Here is an 18,916-nt window from a genome sequence, read left to right on the forward strand (position 1 = left end):
AGACTCGAGCCTCTCACATGGTCTGGAACAAGGACGGCGTTTGGAAATAAACTTGGAATTTAGCTTAATTGTAGTTTACAGATTTAGGAGGGGCCAAGTGTTCAACTTCATTTTCCTGCATAAATAGAGTGTGAGTATAGGCCAGAGACATGGGGTTTGGAAGCCGCAAAGGGACTTTGAAAAACTTCAGAGCCAGAAAGGACATTCTGACTTCTACCGTTTCAAAACATTATGGCGCAAAAGACAAACATTGGCTTCATAATGCATAACATACGGTCTAAAACTATACTTTAATTAATGAATGAGGTAGAAACATTATTGTCTTTTGTAATCTACAACAGCTTGCACATAAAGGAAATATTAAATTGGTAAACACCGTTTAAGCAGTCACCGTCAAACTAATTATTTTGTATAGCTAAAAGAAACTTTAAAACGTAAGGTTACAGCTATGAATATAATTTTTAATGGTCATATCGTCCAGATGCGTCTAGAAATGGCTTCCGTAAATCTTTGTTTATAGTCTCATAAAGGATGATTCAAGTCACATTTATTTATATAGCGCTTTATACACTGCATTTCCGACTTAAGCATTTATATTACATTGCAATGAGCTTCATTATCAGCCCCAGAGTGGAACATGATACCGTATCCGTACCGGCTTGGCCAGTGTGGCCCATTGGTGGAAAAGTGCCTATAGAGTATTTGATCTGTAATTACTAACAAGATTTTACAGATCAAAGTTGTAATCTTTTCCATTTTTGTCAATCTGTCTCCCTGCTGTTATAATGTCCGACTGATTAATGGAAGAAAATATAAATTGAGTTTTTTTTGTGTGCGTTTAAGGAGACACTCATGGTCCTTTTCATTCGGATCTGGCCTGCAGATCGCAACGGACTGGACATCTGGAGAGCCGGCAGGATTCCCAGGTGGGCCGATCCATCTGTCTGGCATTGGTCTGATAAATAAAGATTATGTGTTTTACATTTATTTACATATTTTGTTCCGGCCATGGCAAGTTCAAAGGATCTCATTTTATGATGCAGGCTGCAGCCACTGTAGGAATTAACCCTTCAAGCTGCTGCCATGAAATGTACTGCATGTAGCTCAATATAATGGACATTGGTGAAGGTTTTTTTTTTTTTTTTTGGCTTCAGGAGAAATTCAGCAGTATGAAGAACTGGGTGGGCCACTTGATAAAGTTTAATTAAGGAATAAATAACCAATTTAACCCTAAGGCCGTGCTATGGGTGTTTGGGAGCGTTTTGGCAGCGCACCTTTTTTTCAGTGGAAAGACACTTTGCTTGTTATGATACGGAATATCCACGAAAGTGTTACTAGTATCTCATTTCACACATATTTTGTTTCTGTGTTGATTCTATATTAAAATGTCGATACAATGTAACGTATTTTCTCTGGCTCTTGTTTTAAATTATTTTGTTCCGTTATTATGCCTGTTGTTGTCATCTGTTGAGCAGAATGTAGCAGTTGGTCGGTGTGGTATTAGTCCCGCCCCTCCTCCACTGTGATTGGACGGTCGGGTAAAAAGGGACAGTGATGAGCGCTGCGTTTTACCCATTGGACATTCTTCAACATATAATGGACATTGGTGGAGGTTTTTTTTTTTTTTTTGGCTTCAGGAGAAATTCAGCAGTATGAAGAACTGGGTGGGCCACTTGATAAAGTTTAATTAAAGGGTAAGTTCGGTATTTTACACTTAAAGCCCTGTTTACAGATCGTATCTGATGAAATAGAACGGTTAAGATAAAAATTTGGACACATGCTCCTGTCCCGAGAATTTTAGGTTTAGTTCGCTTTCCCCCCCAACCCCACAATGGTTGTCTATGTGCACTGGAAGATTCCTTCCTAAAACACATTAAACTTTCGTTTACAAAGACGTGAAACTCACCGAGTGGTCAGGGGTGTTCACTGGTATGTGCACTCAAAAATCGCTGAAAAAGATGCATTCCAACAGGTTTTATCTTAGTTTTTGTCCAACTCCATTAAGTTGTATTGGATTCGCTGTGTGAGGTAACGTTACGGTATTACTCCGCGGGAAACGGAAATGGGGTTGTTTGTATGCTTTTTGTAGTCTTATGCAGTCGCTTACGCGGTATCGTAGGCTAAGCTATCTAAACATTTTTACAAGATCGAAGCTATCTGTGTCAACTTAGAAATGGATTCCGAGACATTTATATGGGAGGATGACGGTTTTGAGATCGATTTTGATGGACAGGGTTACAGGTTTGAGCCTGAATATTCAGAGGAGGAATTTCTGCAAAGAAAGGCAGAGTTTGAACTGCAGTTGACAACGGTGTCCAGTGTTACGCCTGTTGCCGAAGCTGCTGCTGTCTCAAGGCTTATACAGGCACTTGGTGGTGTTCCTTTTGCCACGAATCTTCCCGCAATTCGGAACTGCACAAATTCGCCCCATTATTAGCTGTCTGTTTGTAATGCTTTCAATGAAGACAGCGATCTTCTGCTTGTTCTGTGTATATGCCAGTGGTTTGCTTGCAATTGGCAAAGGTGCATTATCGCCACCAACTGGGCTTGAGTGTCTATTATTCAAGCTCTCAACGGAAGAATCAGGGGTGTGACGCGCTTGGCAAAATAGGTCCACAAAAGCTAAATAAACCTAAAATTCTCGCGACAGGAGCATGTGTCCAAATTTTTATCTTAACCGTTCTATTTCATCAGATACGATCTGTAAACAGGGCTTTAAGTGTAAAATACCGAACTTGTCCTTTAAGGAATAAATAACCAATTTAACCCTAAGGCCGTGCTATGGGTGTTTGGGAGCGTTTTGGCAGCGCACCATTTTTTCAGTTGAGAGACACTTTGCTTGTTATGATACGGAATATCCACGAAAGTGTTACTAGTATCTCATTTCACACATATTTTGTTTCTGTGTTGATTCTATATTAAAATGTCGATACAATGTAACGTATTTTCTCTGGCTCTTGTTTTAAATTATTTTGTTCCGTTATTATGCCTGTTGTTGTCATCTGTTGAGCAGAATGTAGCAGTTGGTCGGTGTGGTATTAGTCCCGCCCCTCCTCCACTGTGATTGGACGGTCGGGTAAAAAGGGACAGTGATGAGCGCTGCGTTTTACCCAAAGTTGAACATTCTTCAACTCTCTGCGACCGGTAAAAAAATGCAGAACGCTCAGCGCATCAGCGTGAAAAAGACGCTCAGTGCCTCGTTACGCTCATGCCGTTTTAAAAACGCGGCGCTCCCATTGAAAACAATTGAAAAAACACGCCAGCCGCGTGAAAAAACACTTTGGTGGACACACGGCTTAAGCCTAAAAAAATAAATAGGTTTAGTTCAATGTTGGAGTAAAATAACAGCGAATCATTTGACAAATTAATAGACATTTAAAACTGCTTTAAATGTAATTCAATTCTAAATGCCAAGTTAAATGTAACCAAACACATTGTGTTTTTTTATTGACAGATACATTTCAAACCTTATTTAATTCATTTTTTAAATTTTTAACTACTACCGTATTTTCCGGACTATAAGTCACACTTTTTTTCATTGTTTGACTGGTCCTGCGACTTATAGTCAGGTGCGACTTATATATCAAAATTAATTCATACTGACTGAGATGAACCAAGAGAAAACATTACCGTCTTCAGCCGCGAGAGGGCGCTCTAGTTGGCGGAGTTGTTCAGAAGCGACACCGGGGAAGAACTCAATGTATCCAGTGTTGTGGAATGAGATCGGGAGCTTGGTGAACTTGCTTACCGGTAACTTGGACTCGCTGGCTAATGTTAATTTAGCCTATTCAGCCTCCCAGGTATATGTTCTTTATGCTATTGTGCTGAATAACTATTAATGTGTTACGTTAACATACCGGACACCTTCAGCCTGTTGTTCTGTGTGCTATTGTGTAGCTGAATAACTTGCCTTTCCAGATTAAATGTCTGTTCTTGGTCTTGGATTTTGTGAAATAAATGTCTAAATAAATGCGACTTATAGTCCAGTGCGACTTATAGTCCAGTGCGACTTATATATGTTTTTTTCTCTTCATGACGCATTTTTTTGCCTGATGCGACTTATAGTCTGGAGCGACTTATAGTCCGGATAATACGGTAATTATTAAAAAAAAAAGTCAGTTGCTTTGTCAGTTTTTTTAAATTCATCAATTGAGAATTCTTTCATTTAATTTTTAAATGGTACTCCTAGTTCTCCATATGAAAGAAGCCCTATCCGAAGTGGCATATAAAATATAAAAGCATATAAACACCTTTTTATTTTAGAACAATATTTAGGGTTCAGTTTAAAGTTGTATTTTTCATGCCAAAAAGTTTAATTTGGGTTGATTAAGCCTTAAATAGGTGACCTTTTTTTTCCTCTTAAAAGCCTTGGGGTAAAAAAAAAAATTCCGTAGTTCTTAATAAAGAGTAGTTGAGAGATACTGTGAACACACCCTCGTAAGTTCATCAAAGAGCGAGGCCAAAGGTTAATCTGAAATGCACGACTAACAGAGACTCTGCTGACAGACCGACGGCGACAGTCAGTGACAGGACTGTTATTACTGTATTATTACAGCATTATTACTATGTATTAATTTCACACATCACTGTCTGCAAAAAGGACCTTTTTGTTGTGCCATTGAATGTTTGTAGATCTTAATCAGACATACGTCTGAAATCATGTGGAATCAAATAATTGCATTCACATCTTCACGCTCCTAAAGCACAATCTGTGTCCCACATGTCAGATATGTTAAGTTATCTGCTGCGATCCATCTTCTCTTCAAAGTGAAGCTTTGTGTTTGAGGAATGCACTGGCTGAAGTGAAAAATGTCTATTAATAAGCCGTGCCCTGTTGGGGACCCTATTTCAGCAAAAATATGTCATGTCTAGTTAGGGTGTCGCTGACTTGTCTGTGAGAAAATAGGCTTCAAAGCAGGACATCAGCATCAAACTTAAGAAAACAGGCTTTCTGCTGGGCACATCATTCACGCACTCTTGTGGCTTGGGAAGAAAATAAAATGTGTGCTGTTTTGGGGGGAGGTGAAGAGGCTTGGGAGAGCATGTATATTCATGTTGACAGTCTGAGAAATCTTTAAATGAGGGTTAAAGGTTAAATTATTGGAACTTCAAGGGCAGAGATTTGTGCTGGTATGGGATTTGAGAGAAGTCTTCAGGTGAATTCACTTAAAATGGCGCCGTGATCGTCAACACTTATGACTATATATGATGCTGAAAAAGTTTTTGTGCTTTTTGACTGGCGGTTGAATTCATATAGGCTTTAAAGCTATGACTCTTTTCTAAATTGATTCTCACTTTGTCCTTTATGCCTAAGTGGTTGATAGACAACCCATGTTCGAGTTACAGAACTTTAACCTTCATCATTCCAGTCTTGTATAAACAGCCTCATAGGCGTTTATTTGCATTTGTGACAACCACCTGGAGGCCTGTATTCTGAGCCGCTGTAGTTATTGACTCCTTCATTATAAATGCTGTCTTGAGGTTTAATCTAGTCATGCAGTACATGAGGGAAACCCCACCACTCAATGTCATGCTGAGTGAGATATTTGTCTTTCACCTCTTAAAACCCCTCCCCTCCTCCCCTTCTTAAGGGTTATTGACAGGTCTAGAAGGCTTCAGGGTGAGTGGAGGGGCATGGAGGGGGCGGGACCATAGTATTGAGTGACAGCCTACAGTTATTGCATCTACTGACAGATAGATCGTGTCATTAGTTCTCCATGGAAGGAGGTGCTTTTTTGCAGCACTTGAAACATGACTCTGTATTATTCCGCAGGAAGAATGTCAGCGGAAAACTCATATACTTCAGACATGCTGTTTAATACAGGTATTCATGCAGAACTAAAGGGTCTGATATTAGATCAGTGGAATAACTGACAGTGACCTGATTATGTCTGTCACTGCAGTTAGTTTGTATTATTTAGGTTTGATGGATTCTGTCAGTAAGAGAATTAGTTCTATCTGTTTTCAGTTAGTTTACCTAATGTACGTATATTTACATGATAAGCTAAGGGTGGACGTGCTCTATATTGAGTAAAGTCAGTGCTAAAGGGTGTTTTTTTTGGCACAGTGTAGTGTCATGCATTGAGACTAGCAGAATCAAGTCTGGCCACAATTTGAGCATATTCTGGCAAAGAACCACCCATTTAGACAGGAATAGATTGTTTCACTGACATGTACTCTAACCAATCAGAGTTTTTTGTTGTTGTTTTAATTCAAGGGTGGCTTTATCTGAAACATTGTATACCAAATTAACTGCTAAGGAAGACAAATATGGGGTCGGTAAGATTTTTTGGGGAACTTTATTTGGTAACGCTTCATTTTAAGGTCACATAAGCCACGTTTCCATTACCCTTCAAATTGCGCAAATTGAAATTTTGAATTGAAAGTATGGCCAATGGAAACAGGTAAATTTAGCAAAAACTCCCATATATAAGAAACCAAAGTTTTTACGCTCGCATGAGGTGGTCTAATTTCTCAAAACTGCAATGAAAAAAGTTTTTGCGCATTTAAAGGTCACCTGACATAGATTCCGCGATATGTTTGGACAGAAGACGAGACATTCTTCATTAAAGGGTTAGTTCGCCCAAAAATTAAAATTCTGTCAGTAATTACTCACCCTCACGTTGTTCCAACCCCGTAAGACTTTCGTTCGACTCCGGAACACAAATTAAGATAGTCAAAGTGACTACAGTGGCTCAACCTTAAGTTTATCAAGCGACGAGAATAGTTTTTGTGCGCAAACCGCCCCCAAAAATAAAGGCTTTATTCAACTTTATTCAACACAATTTTCTTGAAATGACAGTGGCAGCAGTGGTTCATGTGGGTGGGCAGCAGTGGTTCATGTGGGTGGGCGGCAGTGGCTCAGTGTTTCATGTAGGTTGTCTACAAACCGGAAGGTTGGTGGTTCAATCCCCGGCTGACCAAGTGTCGAGGTGTCCATGAGCAAGACACCTAACCCCAGCTGCTTTTGACGAGCTGGATGGCGCCTTGCATGGCTGACACCGCCGTCGGTGTATGAATGGGTGAATGTGAGGCAACTTGTAAAGCGCTTTGGTGGCCATTGGGTCTGTGAAAGTGCTATATAAATGCAGTCCATTTACCATTTACCATTCTTCTGTGTGAGCCTCTGACGTGAGTTCATGAGAGCGCAACGACGGATGCGTGAGAACTGAGAAGATTTTAGGCACGATTTTCGCTCGCCGACAGGTTTTGGGAGATCGCCGACAAATGCCCGAAATCACAGGCAAACCGGTGCTCGTTCACGCGAGTGACAATCTAGAAGAATGAATTATCAAAAATGCGATCTGAGAATCGCCAACGAGTCGCCGACGCTCGTGAGATGTTTGGCATGCTAAATATCTGGACCTGTCGGCGATTCAAAATCCTGCTGTGTGAATGTGTTCTGACTGAAAACTACATCGGTGATGACCTACAGCCAATGAGAGAGCAAGATACAGGACAGCGGGATGTTGGTTGTGAAACGTAGTTTGCGATTCTTTCTTTTGTTAAGTCATGCAATGTGAAAACTCCTGTCGCTGATCGATCCGTCATGCAGTGTGAACACAGCAGCAACTGAACGTTACCCCAGATAGTCACGTAGTGTGAAAAGAACAGTGACCTGACTACTTAAATCATGCAGTGTGAACTCTGCATTAGTGTTACGATCCCTGTGCTGTGTCTTGTGTTCTGTAAGGACTTTTATGTTGAAGTGAATTCTCCGTTACCTTTGTTCCTGTGATCACCTTCTTGTGTTTGGCTCCTGTTTTGCCTTGTACCTTGTTTGTCACTATAGTTACCCTCATTAGTTCCCATGACAACAAATCACCCACATCTGTCCCTCATCAGCCCCTTGCTAACCTGTCTATTTAAACCTCTGTGCTTCAGGTTGTTGTTGTTTGTCGGTCGTTGCTCCGGTATGTGTGTTCCTGTCGTTGCCTCCCTGTCTTCTCTTTGTGGATTATACTCTTGTTCTTGGATTACTCTGCTAATAAACTTGTGCTTGCATCTGGATTCTCTCTCTCTGCCTCGTCCCTTCTCACACGTTACAGAACGACTGACCAAAAATGGCTCTGCATTCACTGCAGGAGTCGCAGAGGATGAATGTACCACTCTCAACATGGCTGTCATGGCCGCCAAGCCAGAGTATCCAGCCGTCATGGATGCCACGCCAGAGTCTCCAGCCGTCATGGATGCCACGCCAGAGTTTCCAGCCGTCATGGATGCCACGGCAGAGTCTCCAGCCGTCATGGATGCCACGGCAGAGTCTCCAGCCGTCATGGATGCCACGGCAGAGTCTCCAGCCGTCATGGATGCCACGGCAGAGTCTCCAGCCGTCATGGATGCCACGGCAGAGTCTCCAGCCGTCATGGATGCCACGGCAGAGTCTCCAGCCGTCATGGATGCCACGGCAGAGTCTCCAGCCGTCATGGATGCCACGGCAGAGTCTCCAGCCATCATGGATGCCACGCCAGCGTCTCCAGCCATCATGGATGCCACGCCAGAGTCTCCAGCCGTCATGGATGCAATGCCAGTTTTTACGGCTGTTATGAACGTTGTATTTGAAGATACCAAGGGGATTCCTTGGCATTGGAGATTGGCTTCCTGTTTGGCGGATACACCGCTGTTGTCGGTGCAAGCAGCGGACATATCTAGCCCACCGGTATCGCGCAGTCAGTCCCAGAGGTTGTTCACCTGTACTCTCTGTAATGATGGCAGCCATTGTGTGGGTTTGGGCAACAGACTGCTCTTCAGCCCGTGAACGCGCTCCAGCCCATAACTCTGCTCCAGAGCCCTTTTCTGCCCAAGAGTCCAGTCCTGTGTCGGTTCCAGCTCGTGAACTTCTTGCCTGCTTTGACTCAACCATGGAGGGCATCCTTGAGTTTACTGTCTGCCCTGATATGACAACGGAGTTCGTCCCTGAGATTTCAGTCTGCCCTGATGCGACCACAGAGGTTGTTCTTGAACTTCCTGTTTGTCTCCACATGACTTCAGAGGTCGTAACTAAACTGCCTGTCTGCCCTGAAATGACCATAGAGGTCAACCTGGAACATCCTGCTGGTCCCTTTATGACCATCGAGGACCTGATCAGCCGTGGTGGTCTCCAGTTCCACCAGATCTAATGTGGTGGCCCTCAGCTACCCCTTGGTGGTCTTCACTCTGGTAGTCCACACTGTTGTGGTGGTCATCTGCTCTTAGTCCCGTCTACTCAACTGAGGTGGTCTTCAGCTCCACCGTGTGGGTCTTCTGTCCCGTCTGATCTGCTGGGATGCTCATCTGCTCCGCCATGGGGAAGTTCAGCCCTGTCTGCCTGGCTATAGTGGTCATATGCTCTGCCATGGTGCTCTTCAACTTCACCGCCCTGGCCACTTGCACTGCCTGCCACACCCTCCGTGGAGTGTATTCTCAGTTCCCATTGTTTCTGTGTTCACTTCCTGTGTTTTGGCTACTGTTTTGCCTTTTACCTTGTTTGTCGCTATAGTTACCCTCATTAGTTCCCATGACAACAAGTCACCCGCACCTGTCCCTCATCAGCCCCTTGTTCCCCAAAACATAAAATGGTGTTTGCAAAAAAAAAAAAATTACATACTTATTTTTCCAAATGTTAAAGTACAAATATCAAAACATTGAAATGTATACGTCTATCCATACATTTTTTAGGTTGTTTTATGTTATTCCTTAATTTTTCATTTGAGCAATGTAACAAAGTTAAAGATTCAGGGAAGGAGGAGGCGGGAGGCAGGAAACGGCAAACGTTCAACGCAACTTTATTAACACTAACCAAACGTAAACAATAAAACAGCAGCCCCTTACTGACGACTGCCGCATAAAAAACAAACAAAACCACAACATAAAGTCGAGGCCTGGTCATCTCTCTTCTTCAACTGACGTCACTCCTCCTTTTATCCTTCTCCTCTGTGGGACTCGGTGTGTCAAACAGGTGATGTTCATTAACCCTTGCACGACTCGTTCCATTCCCACGCCTCTCGGCCCCTGCCCTCCTCGCCACAAGCAGACTTCTGATCTGTCTATTGACTTTCATTGTCTGCTGATGATTATACTGCATTTAAATCTGGCCAACAATTTGACCAATGGTTCAAATTTGTTTCATATAACACATAACTAGAGTGCCAGTAAAATGTATTTAGTCCTTTTGCATAGTTTTACTTTTATAGTATTACAGCATGAACTGTCACCATAAACCAAACATTTCTGCTTCCACTAATCAGCATGTTCTAACACTGTTTTCCTCAAAGATGGCGGCAAAGTCAATTGAAGTAATTGAAGACACATTGAATGCCTAGAAGGAAAGTCATATCTTTTAAAGTCTCTCATTAAAAAGGTGAGAAATGGTAGAGCATTTGTGATTCTGGACAGAACTGGCTGTCTGCTAGAGCTCAGGACACTGTGTCCTTGCGTGAAGAGCTGTGATAACGTAGTAAAAGTGGCTTAAAATAGTTCAATTTAGTTTTATTATGTTTTAGTCCGATATTACAGGAACTGTGCAGTGTCAATGACACATACATTTAATAAATCTACCTGGAATGGAAGAAGGTGACGACGATAGCTTTTGTTGAAAGACATCAGCTGCAAGCCAGTACTTGTACGTTCAATTTTATTGTGTTTTATTTTTGGTTTAAGAAATGTGTTTGTAACCTGTCACCAAACACAACATGAAACAACACTAGAAAAAAATAAATAAATAAAATCGAAATTTGATGTTAATTTGGACTTCTGTCCATTACAAGCAACATTTTGCTAGTCACTTTATTATTTTTGTTGTATGACTTTGTAGTTTCATCCACAGGGAAATCTCACTGGTCCAAAATCCCGCTCCATATATTATATTATATTATATTATATTATATTATATTATATTATATTATATTATATTATATTATATTATTGCAGGTTGATTTTTTTTCCTTTGGGTTAATTTTATTTACTTTAGTGTTATTTTAGTATCATTAAGATAATATTGTTTTTATTATTATTTTGAAATAGATTTTGGTTTTAAATTTTTCATTTAAATTTTTTCGTAATTTGGTTGTTTTTGTCATTATTAGTTATTATATATATATATATATATATATATATATATATATATCATTTTTATTATTTTTTAAACTGAAATAACAAGTTTTCTTACAATAGGTTTTAATTCAAGTATTTTTTATTATTTTTTTATTGGTTTTAGTTAACTTATCATAGCCCTGATTTATTTTTGGGCCATTTTAGGTCAACTTCTCAGTTAAATACATCATACTTCCATGCTGTAACAATAAGATGTTTTTAAAAAAAAGCACCAGTACAGCCACCTATGACATGGTAATACAGCACTGATAGGATGTTGAAATAAAGACAAAATCATACATTGATGGATATAAATATAAAGAAAGGAGAGCATGATGGAACTTGTTTGGCCTCTTCAGCTAATGTGCTAGTGTCCAGCTTGTGGGCAGACGCTCTTATTTAAAACATGTGGGCCTCGGTAAAAAAACCCAAAGCATCTCTCTCGTCTTTGATCACTTAGCTCCCCTTCTCTCTCGGCGGGTCCTTGAAAAGCAGCTGCGGCAGATATTGTTGGACGTCATCCAGGGCTGATGAAACATAGCTCGGTAATCCTCAGCACCTAGCGCACAGTGTCGTGCCAGAGCGCAAACGTGCCATAGACACTCAGTTACCGCTGCAGGTATGTCAGGAATGACTACGTATGCTCACAGGCAGACGTGTCCGCAAGTGATAGTTTCTGCATGTCTGCTGCAGGAGGTGTTGCCGAAGTGGGACGTTTGCTAAGGATCATTTTATTTAGCAAAAGTATCTCACATTCACTGATGCGTCCAGGTCGCACTCACTCACCATTACATGTTTGGTATAAAACGCAACTGCTCTCATGTTTTGCTGCAGGACAGCAATCGTGAGTAAGTTTTCTGTCATCTTCGCAAGACTGTGATATAAAGAGTGTACAAAGTAACATATTTTTGGCAACAGTGTGAAAGTGAATAGCACATAACAGGCACAATAGTGGTATAAACATAGATATTTATCGGTTCAATGTGCGTCACATGATCATTTTCACAGTCCACACTACAACGCGAAAGCGGCGTTTTAAAATGTATCCGCTTGGGAAAGCGTTTTCGCAAGACAAAAACGCAGTCTCAGTGTGAACAGAAGCCAAACCGGAGAGAAAAAGATGCAGTTTCAAATGAAAACTTAGTGTGGACAAGGCAGTTTGATCAGTTCTTTGTTCTGAACTGTTTGTGTCTTACACGCCGTTTCGTTTTGTTTCTCTTCTGTGGAATTACCCAAGTTTGTTTTATAAAATAATTCTATTGCTATTTGGTCCTTTTGGCATCTTCTTCATCTTTATTGATATTAAACGTGACCGTATGGAGATTTTGAGGGATTTTAATTGAAGCAGTTTAGGTTTTAACATCCCATCTTGAGTCAAAGACGCAAGTCTCTCAAATTGACAAACTCAATTGCCAAATATGATTGTTGTAGACTTGAGGTCAGCGATAGATTTATGTTCAATCAAATGCGGAAAAATATATATATTTGATGTCTTATTATTTTAGTTCATTGTGATTCATTTCAGAATAAAACACATGTATTCAAATACCTTTCATTGCTTACAAATTTGTGTAGTTTTGGATGATAATTTTGGTACTGTGTTGGGTCACCACCCCAAATCTGTTTTAACGCGTGCGTTTGTTTGTTTATAATTATGAAAGGCATTTATAGAGGTGATGATTTAGAGTCATGTGGCTGCTCTTGTATGTTCAGTGTGTTTGCGCTCATGTATATGTGCTGTTGTTGTCCATCACAGTGGGAAGAGCTTGGCCAGTCCTCCTTGTTTGGGATAATTGCATGTTTCTGTGGTCTGTGGTCCATTCTCTGTCTCTATGTGGCCAGGGTATCTATGTGGCAGGATCCACATTTAGGAGCACTGTCTCCACTGTCCAAATCTGTCCCACTCCATCGCTATTCCTATAGAATTGCTTGCACTTTACCAATATAATGCCCAGTGTATTCGTCAAAATTAAATTCTAGTTTTCGTGTGCAGTAGGTTTCTTGGGGTTTTCGATGTCTAGTGCTGGCAAATATATTCCAAAGTTGGTTAATTCATGAATAATTGAATGTACTGAAGAGAGGTTAACGGAAATAATAAATCAGCCGCTGCGGTGTGTGTGTGTGTGTGTTTCAGGAGTTGAGCTGTGTGATGAATGGATCATCTGATCACTGAAAGGGATCAGATCAAGTGATTTATGCAGGAGAATGTGAAAAAGTGAAGCCATACAGACGTGGTGTCTTTTCAAAAGAATTGCAATGAACAAACGTTATGAATTATTTGTGTGTGTGTGTGTGTGTGTGTGTGTGTGTGTGTGTGTGTGTGTTTGTGTGTGTGTGTGTGTGTGTGTGTGTGTGTGTGTGTGTGTGTGTGTGTGTGTGTGTGTGTGTGTGTGTGTGTGTGTGTGTGTGTTTTAAAGTATCTGAATCGTTTATCTGACATTTTGGACTGTACAGTTAACCTGTCAACATTTATTTTTCTTGTATTTTGTATAGGTTATAGGGTATTACATTCTAATTACAATTCTAAAGGTATTTTAATATCAAGTTTTAAGGCCCTTTCACTCCAAGAACAATTACTCTAACAATAACTATATTGACATCCATAGCAGCATATTTTTGACATTCTCTGAATAATAGATTTAATTGTTAGACTAGTTATTAAACAATAAGTAAACAAACAATATTCATTATTTCTTTTCTTTTAATTTGTTGCTACTCCATTTGGTAGTTAGTATAGTGCTCCTGAAGACCTGTTCATACCAAATCTCATAACTATTACACTTTTGCACTTTTTGGTACAAAACCAAGACATTTATAACAATTAAGTGTTCAGCTGAATCTTAACTAAATTTTAACAAATATGTTTAGATTCTTGCTCCTTTTAGTACGGAAATGTAAGTTAGGCACCAAAAAAATTGCACTTCCACAATTCTTCAGCTGAATCCCATATATACAATTGTAGACTTAAATATATACTTTTTTTCCCCTTGAAAGCAAAAACCGTTCACGTTGTTTTTCAAATTGTCAGATATTTAGCACTTCTCATATTATTGCCTCATTGAGTATTATTGCCTCACTTTTTGTAAATCGCTAATTATAAAAATAATTGATAACTTATTTATTGTAAATAAATGTCTTTTAAATGACACAAATGTCTAAAATATTTTATAAATTATAATTGTAAAATATTTCAGTCTCAGTGAGAACTCATTGCTTTGTTAAATAACATAACAAGCTTGTATTTTTGTGTGGAAAAATTCTGAAAAATAGATGTGAGCAGACCTTAGCACAGCAGTTCTGTCCTCTCCTCACTCGCTCTAACATCAGCGCTTGGAACATCACAATCAATTGACTCGCTTCCAATTAATAACTTTAAAGCAGAAGAGGACAACTCATATGGGAGTGCTTTATCTCCAGGCCAAATCCTCTCTTAAATGGAAGCAGATTGGTCACATGTCTCCGTTTTATTGTTCTTGTCGCGTCTGATGCCGAGGCATACTGAGATGCAGATGATGGTTTTTCTCTCTGGTTTCCCAAACAGGCCGTGGAAAGCATAATTCAGTAAGTATATGTGTGTTTCTCTGACTCAAAGCGCCACCTCAGCATTCTGGCAGTGCCAGCACACCTAGCTTTCCAATGGCATCTGAAGTTCATTATCGCAAATTTCATTTTAGATTGCAAACAAACCAAAGTAGCCGACGACAGCCCGTTTCCTTTTTGCCGTTGCCAAAAGGTCAGGACAGATGATACCCATAATCTGCCTGAAACTCAATCCCTACAGCTGCAAAAAAATGAGATGTTTTGAATTGTTTTCTGGCTGTTTTGCTTAAAATCTGCCAATGTATGACTGATAAAGGTCAAGGTCCATCTAGAACTGGTTTTAGCATGAAATTCAAATACCTCTGGATTCGTAATGCATCTAAAGCACGTTGTCCTGCCTTACAAAAGCATGCCGTAACCTCATAAGTGACACCTGCGTTGAACTGATGAACTGATGCATGCTACGAGTGACATTAGAAGGAAGATTCATGCATGGCTTTCCACTCTCAACCCCACCTGGTGCTCCATCTTCAAGTTCCCGATCCACAAAACCCCTAAACAAAAGTTCAAAACGCGATATGCATCAAGGACAAAGCTATTAGTCAACATGTTAACCAAGTCCGCTCTTGTTGTACTTGAAAAACACCAGCCGTGGATATTCATTGCAAGTCTAACATTGCTTTGTTTTTTTTTTAAAGGAAACCCTGGCTATTATTTGCCAATATGGACTAGAAGCTTTTTAATTCTCTTTTTCTTCTCTACCATAAGCCCCCCAAAGGAATAGAGCAAAATATAAGTCTTCTCTTACCTAAAAAAGTCTTTCTGTGAATGTGCAGGGGGCTGTGAATAACGATTCAGGTTCATTTATTGCTTGTCTGGACTGGCTTGCTTTTGCCGAGAGCACGAAAATAATGGAAGCAGGTGTGATTTGAAACATTGACCCTTAGGAGAACCTTCTTCTCAACCAATCACTGATCTAATCTTCAACCTGTCAGTCAAACTTACATTATGGGGCTCTTTTAAGGGAAATCTACACATATGAAGCTGAATTTTTTGCATGTCGGTTCAGCCTTTTTATTCACACATTCACATATGGCTCAAGCTGTAACCTGAAGTCATTGTCCTACTTTTTTGGCATGGATTTTACATTTTGTCTAGTGTTCTAGTGTCATTGTCCTGTTGGAAGGTGAACCTTCTGCCCAGTCTGAGGTCAATGCTCTGGACTAGGTTTTCATTAAGGCTATCTTTTGCTGTGTTGAACTTTCCTTTCTGGGTCCCCCAGTCCCTTTCTCTGAAAAACACGATGCTGCCACCACCATACTTTACTGTTGGGGTGGTATTTTGCAGGCGATGAGCAGTGCCTGGTTTCCTCCATACATGATGCTTGGAACTGAGGTTCATCAGACTTGAGAAGATGGTTTCTTACAGTCTGAGAGTCCTTTAGATGTTTTTTATTTTTTATTCTAAGTGGGTTTTCGTGCGTCTTAACTGAGGAGAGTCTTGAGTCTGGCCACTCTGCCATAAAGCCCAGATCAGTGGAATATTGCAGTGATGTTTGTCCTTCTGCACATTTCTCCCATCTCCATATATGATCATGAAGCTCAACCAGAGTGACCATCAGCTTCACCAAGGCTCTTCTCCATTGATTACTCAGTTTGGCCAGGAGGAAGAGTATTGGTTGTTCCAATCTTCTTCCAATAAAAATTATTGAGGCTACATGCTTTTGTTAACCTTCAGTACAACAGACATTTCTTTGTAGTCTTTCCCAGATCTGTGTCTTGATATAAATCTGTCTCTGAGGCAGTTCTTTTGATATGCGTGACCTTTTTTTGAGAGGTGTGTGCCTTTCCCAAACCATACCCATTCAATTGAATTTGCCACAGGTTAACTCCACCTGAAGTGTAGTAACATCTACAAGTGGGATTTGAATGCTCTTGAGCTAAATTTCAAGTGTCCCAGAAAAGGGTATGAATACTTATGCAATATAATTTTTCCATTTTTGTTTTAAATTTATCATAAATATGTGTTATCACAAATCAGTTTTTTGCTTTGTCATTAGGGTGTATGGAGTGTAGATTGATGGTATTTCTTCTGAAAGTTACTGTACGCTTTCATAAAATGTTAATATCTTTCCTTTCAAAGGACTGGATTTCTCATGATACGATATCTTGAAATATTACACTTTTACTTTTCATTATGTTTTCAGAGTGGTCAGAGTGGTCAGAGTGGTTTTTTTTTGTTGCACTGATGGATTCCTAGCCTTTTTCTATACCCGTGTAAGTGAAGATAAGCGCTGTCTGTGTTTAATGTGCACTGCTGGAATGTGCTGGGCTTTGATGCACTCTGACATACCGACAAACACCTTTAATACCCACCTGGCTGACTAACCGTCCCATCTGCCTGTCTAATGCACAGCAGGCTGTATACTGTGTGTGTGTGCACATGGACAGCACATGTTTCTTCAGGATAGAGAGAGAACCAGTGTGTAGGAGAGAATAAGTCCAGATATTTAGCTCTATAAAGGGCAATAAACAGTATAAAGGCCCCACCGCGCTCTTCACGTCTTGTACTAGAGCCACTGTTTTGTACAGCAGACAATGCAGCCCTCTGTCTGCTTTTAATTAGGATCTGTGGTGATGTCGAGGACCGGGGGCACAAGACTGATTGTGAGAGCTGAACTGTGCAGGAACCCACCATATGAAGCCACAGTCCATAAGTCAAAGGCTTTAATAAACAATAACGACCATCTCGCCTTTGATTACCAACCACAGCAATCGCATCATGAATTGGTTATAACTCAAGGCGCCGCTACTGAAATGAGCAAACGCTTCCATAAAGTGGAGAAGAGTGGGGTAAACTGTGCCACTTTTATTTTTACTAGCAAAGATAGACTATATCTATCTATCTATCTATCTATCTATCTATCTATCTATCTATCTATCTATCTATCTATCTATCTATCTATCTATCATCTACCTACCTACCTACCTCGCTTTGTTTATCTGTCCATCCCATATGGTAATTAGTGTTTGGCTTTTGAGTGTTTTTTATCCATCCATCCATCCATCCATCCATCCATCCATCCATCCATCCATCCATCCATCCATCCATCCATCCATCCATCCATCCATCCATCCATCCATCCATCCATCCATCCATCCATCCATCCATCCATCCATCCATCCATCCATCCATCCATCCATCCATCCATCCATCCATGTGGTAATTAGTGTTTGGCTTTTGAGGTTTCTTTGTTCGTGTCTCATCCGTGGTAGCTTGCTTAGTTCTGTAGGACTCCTAAACTTCTGTATGCTGACATAATTCCACTTGACAGAAGTAACTTTTTTGTATGTGGCCTGAACAACCAGATGCATTTAGATTTAGCCAAATCATGTCTTGTATGCATCTTAACCTACTTGCGCAGGCAATTTGAGGTGTTCAAGCATTATGTCTGTACTTGAGGGCCAAAGAAGACTATCTTTCCACATCCTGTCATATCACGTCCATTCCCATAAGTGATGGCTTTGACTGATGGTGAACACAATCAGAGGAGGGATTCACACAACAAATAATTCTGCATTCATGGCAAGTGTCCTCAGGGAACAGTATAGTGCTGCACAATCACAGCTGAAAACCAGACTTCATCTGTCACATTCCTTATGCATCTGAGCAGATTCTTCCGTAACACTATTGCTTGAGTTTAGATTGTTGGGCAACATCTACATGTACACCTGCTAAAGGGTTAATCACTCTACATCCAACCATATCCAGTCAGTCTGCAGTCTCAAGCTATGCATGAGAACAACAGTTTTGCAGGAAGGAAGGCCTAGAGTCACAATTAGTTATTTCAATATTATAGCCACGTAAACAGTACAGTATGTGTGTAAACATGATTTTACTGAAAAGATTACTTGCTGACCATTTCTATGCGACAATTTCTATATTCCTCTACAGTCTGTTATACTCCTAATTATATTTACATTAAAACTAGATAGGTGAAAATATTTTAAGTAAATGTTACCTTTAATGATATATTTCATGAATTTGAAAATTCATTGGGAAGTTCAACCAAAATCACATACTACTTTGTGTAAAATAAAGTTGAATTGTGATTAAGAACTTTTCAAAGACATTATACAATGGAACAGTAAAAAGTATTCTAGATTCCTGTTATTAACATTCTATGACTATGTGATCATGAAGCCTGTCTCACGGCCAAAACCACTGCAAGTTCTGCTTCAGTTTATGTCATGGCTTTGTTTCTTGAACAATCACTGCTACTTTGATTCCAGCAAAAATAGTCAAG

General features: G+C 40.2%; 1 protein-coding gene across 5 annotated transcripts in view; it reads left to right on the forward strand.

The window, feature by feature from the left end:
* Positions 1-18,916, forward strand: part of znf469 (zinc finger protein 469) — a 288,811-nt gene that overhangs the window by 166,841 nt on the left and 103,054 nt on the right. Inside the window, exon 4 of one of the 5 annotated variants that reach the window (XR_013796564.1) lies at positions 844-945. The exons of 3 other annotated variants lie outside the window; for them this stretch is intronic. The gene's annotated coding sequence lies outside the window, so the exon portion shown is untranslated. Of the gene's footprint in view, positions 1-843; positions 1,401-18,916 lie in introns of those variants that run through there. One more of the 5 variants, XR_013796567.1, reaches the window with a different exon arrangement.

This window comes from Phoxinus phoxinus (assembly GCF_949152265.1).
Source record: "Phoxinus phoxinus genome assembly, chromosome: 25".
NCBI classification, from domain to species: Eukaryota; Metazoa; Chordata; class Actinopteri; order Cypriniformes; family Leuciscidae; genus Phoxinus; species Phoxinus phoxinus.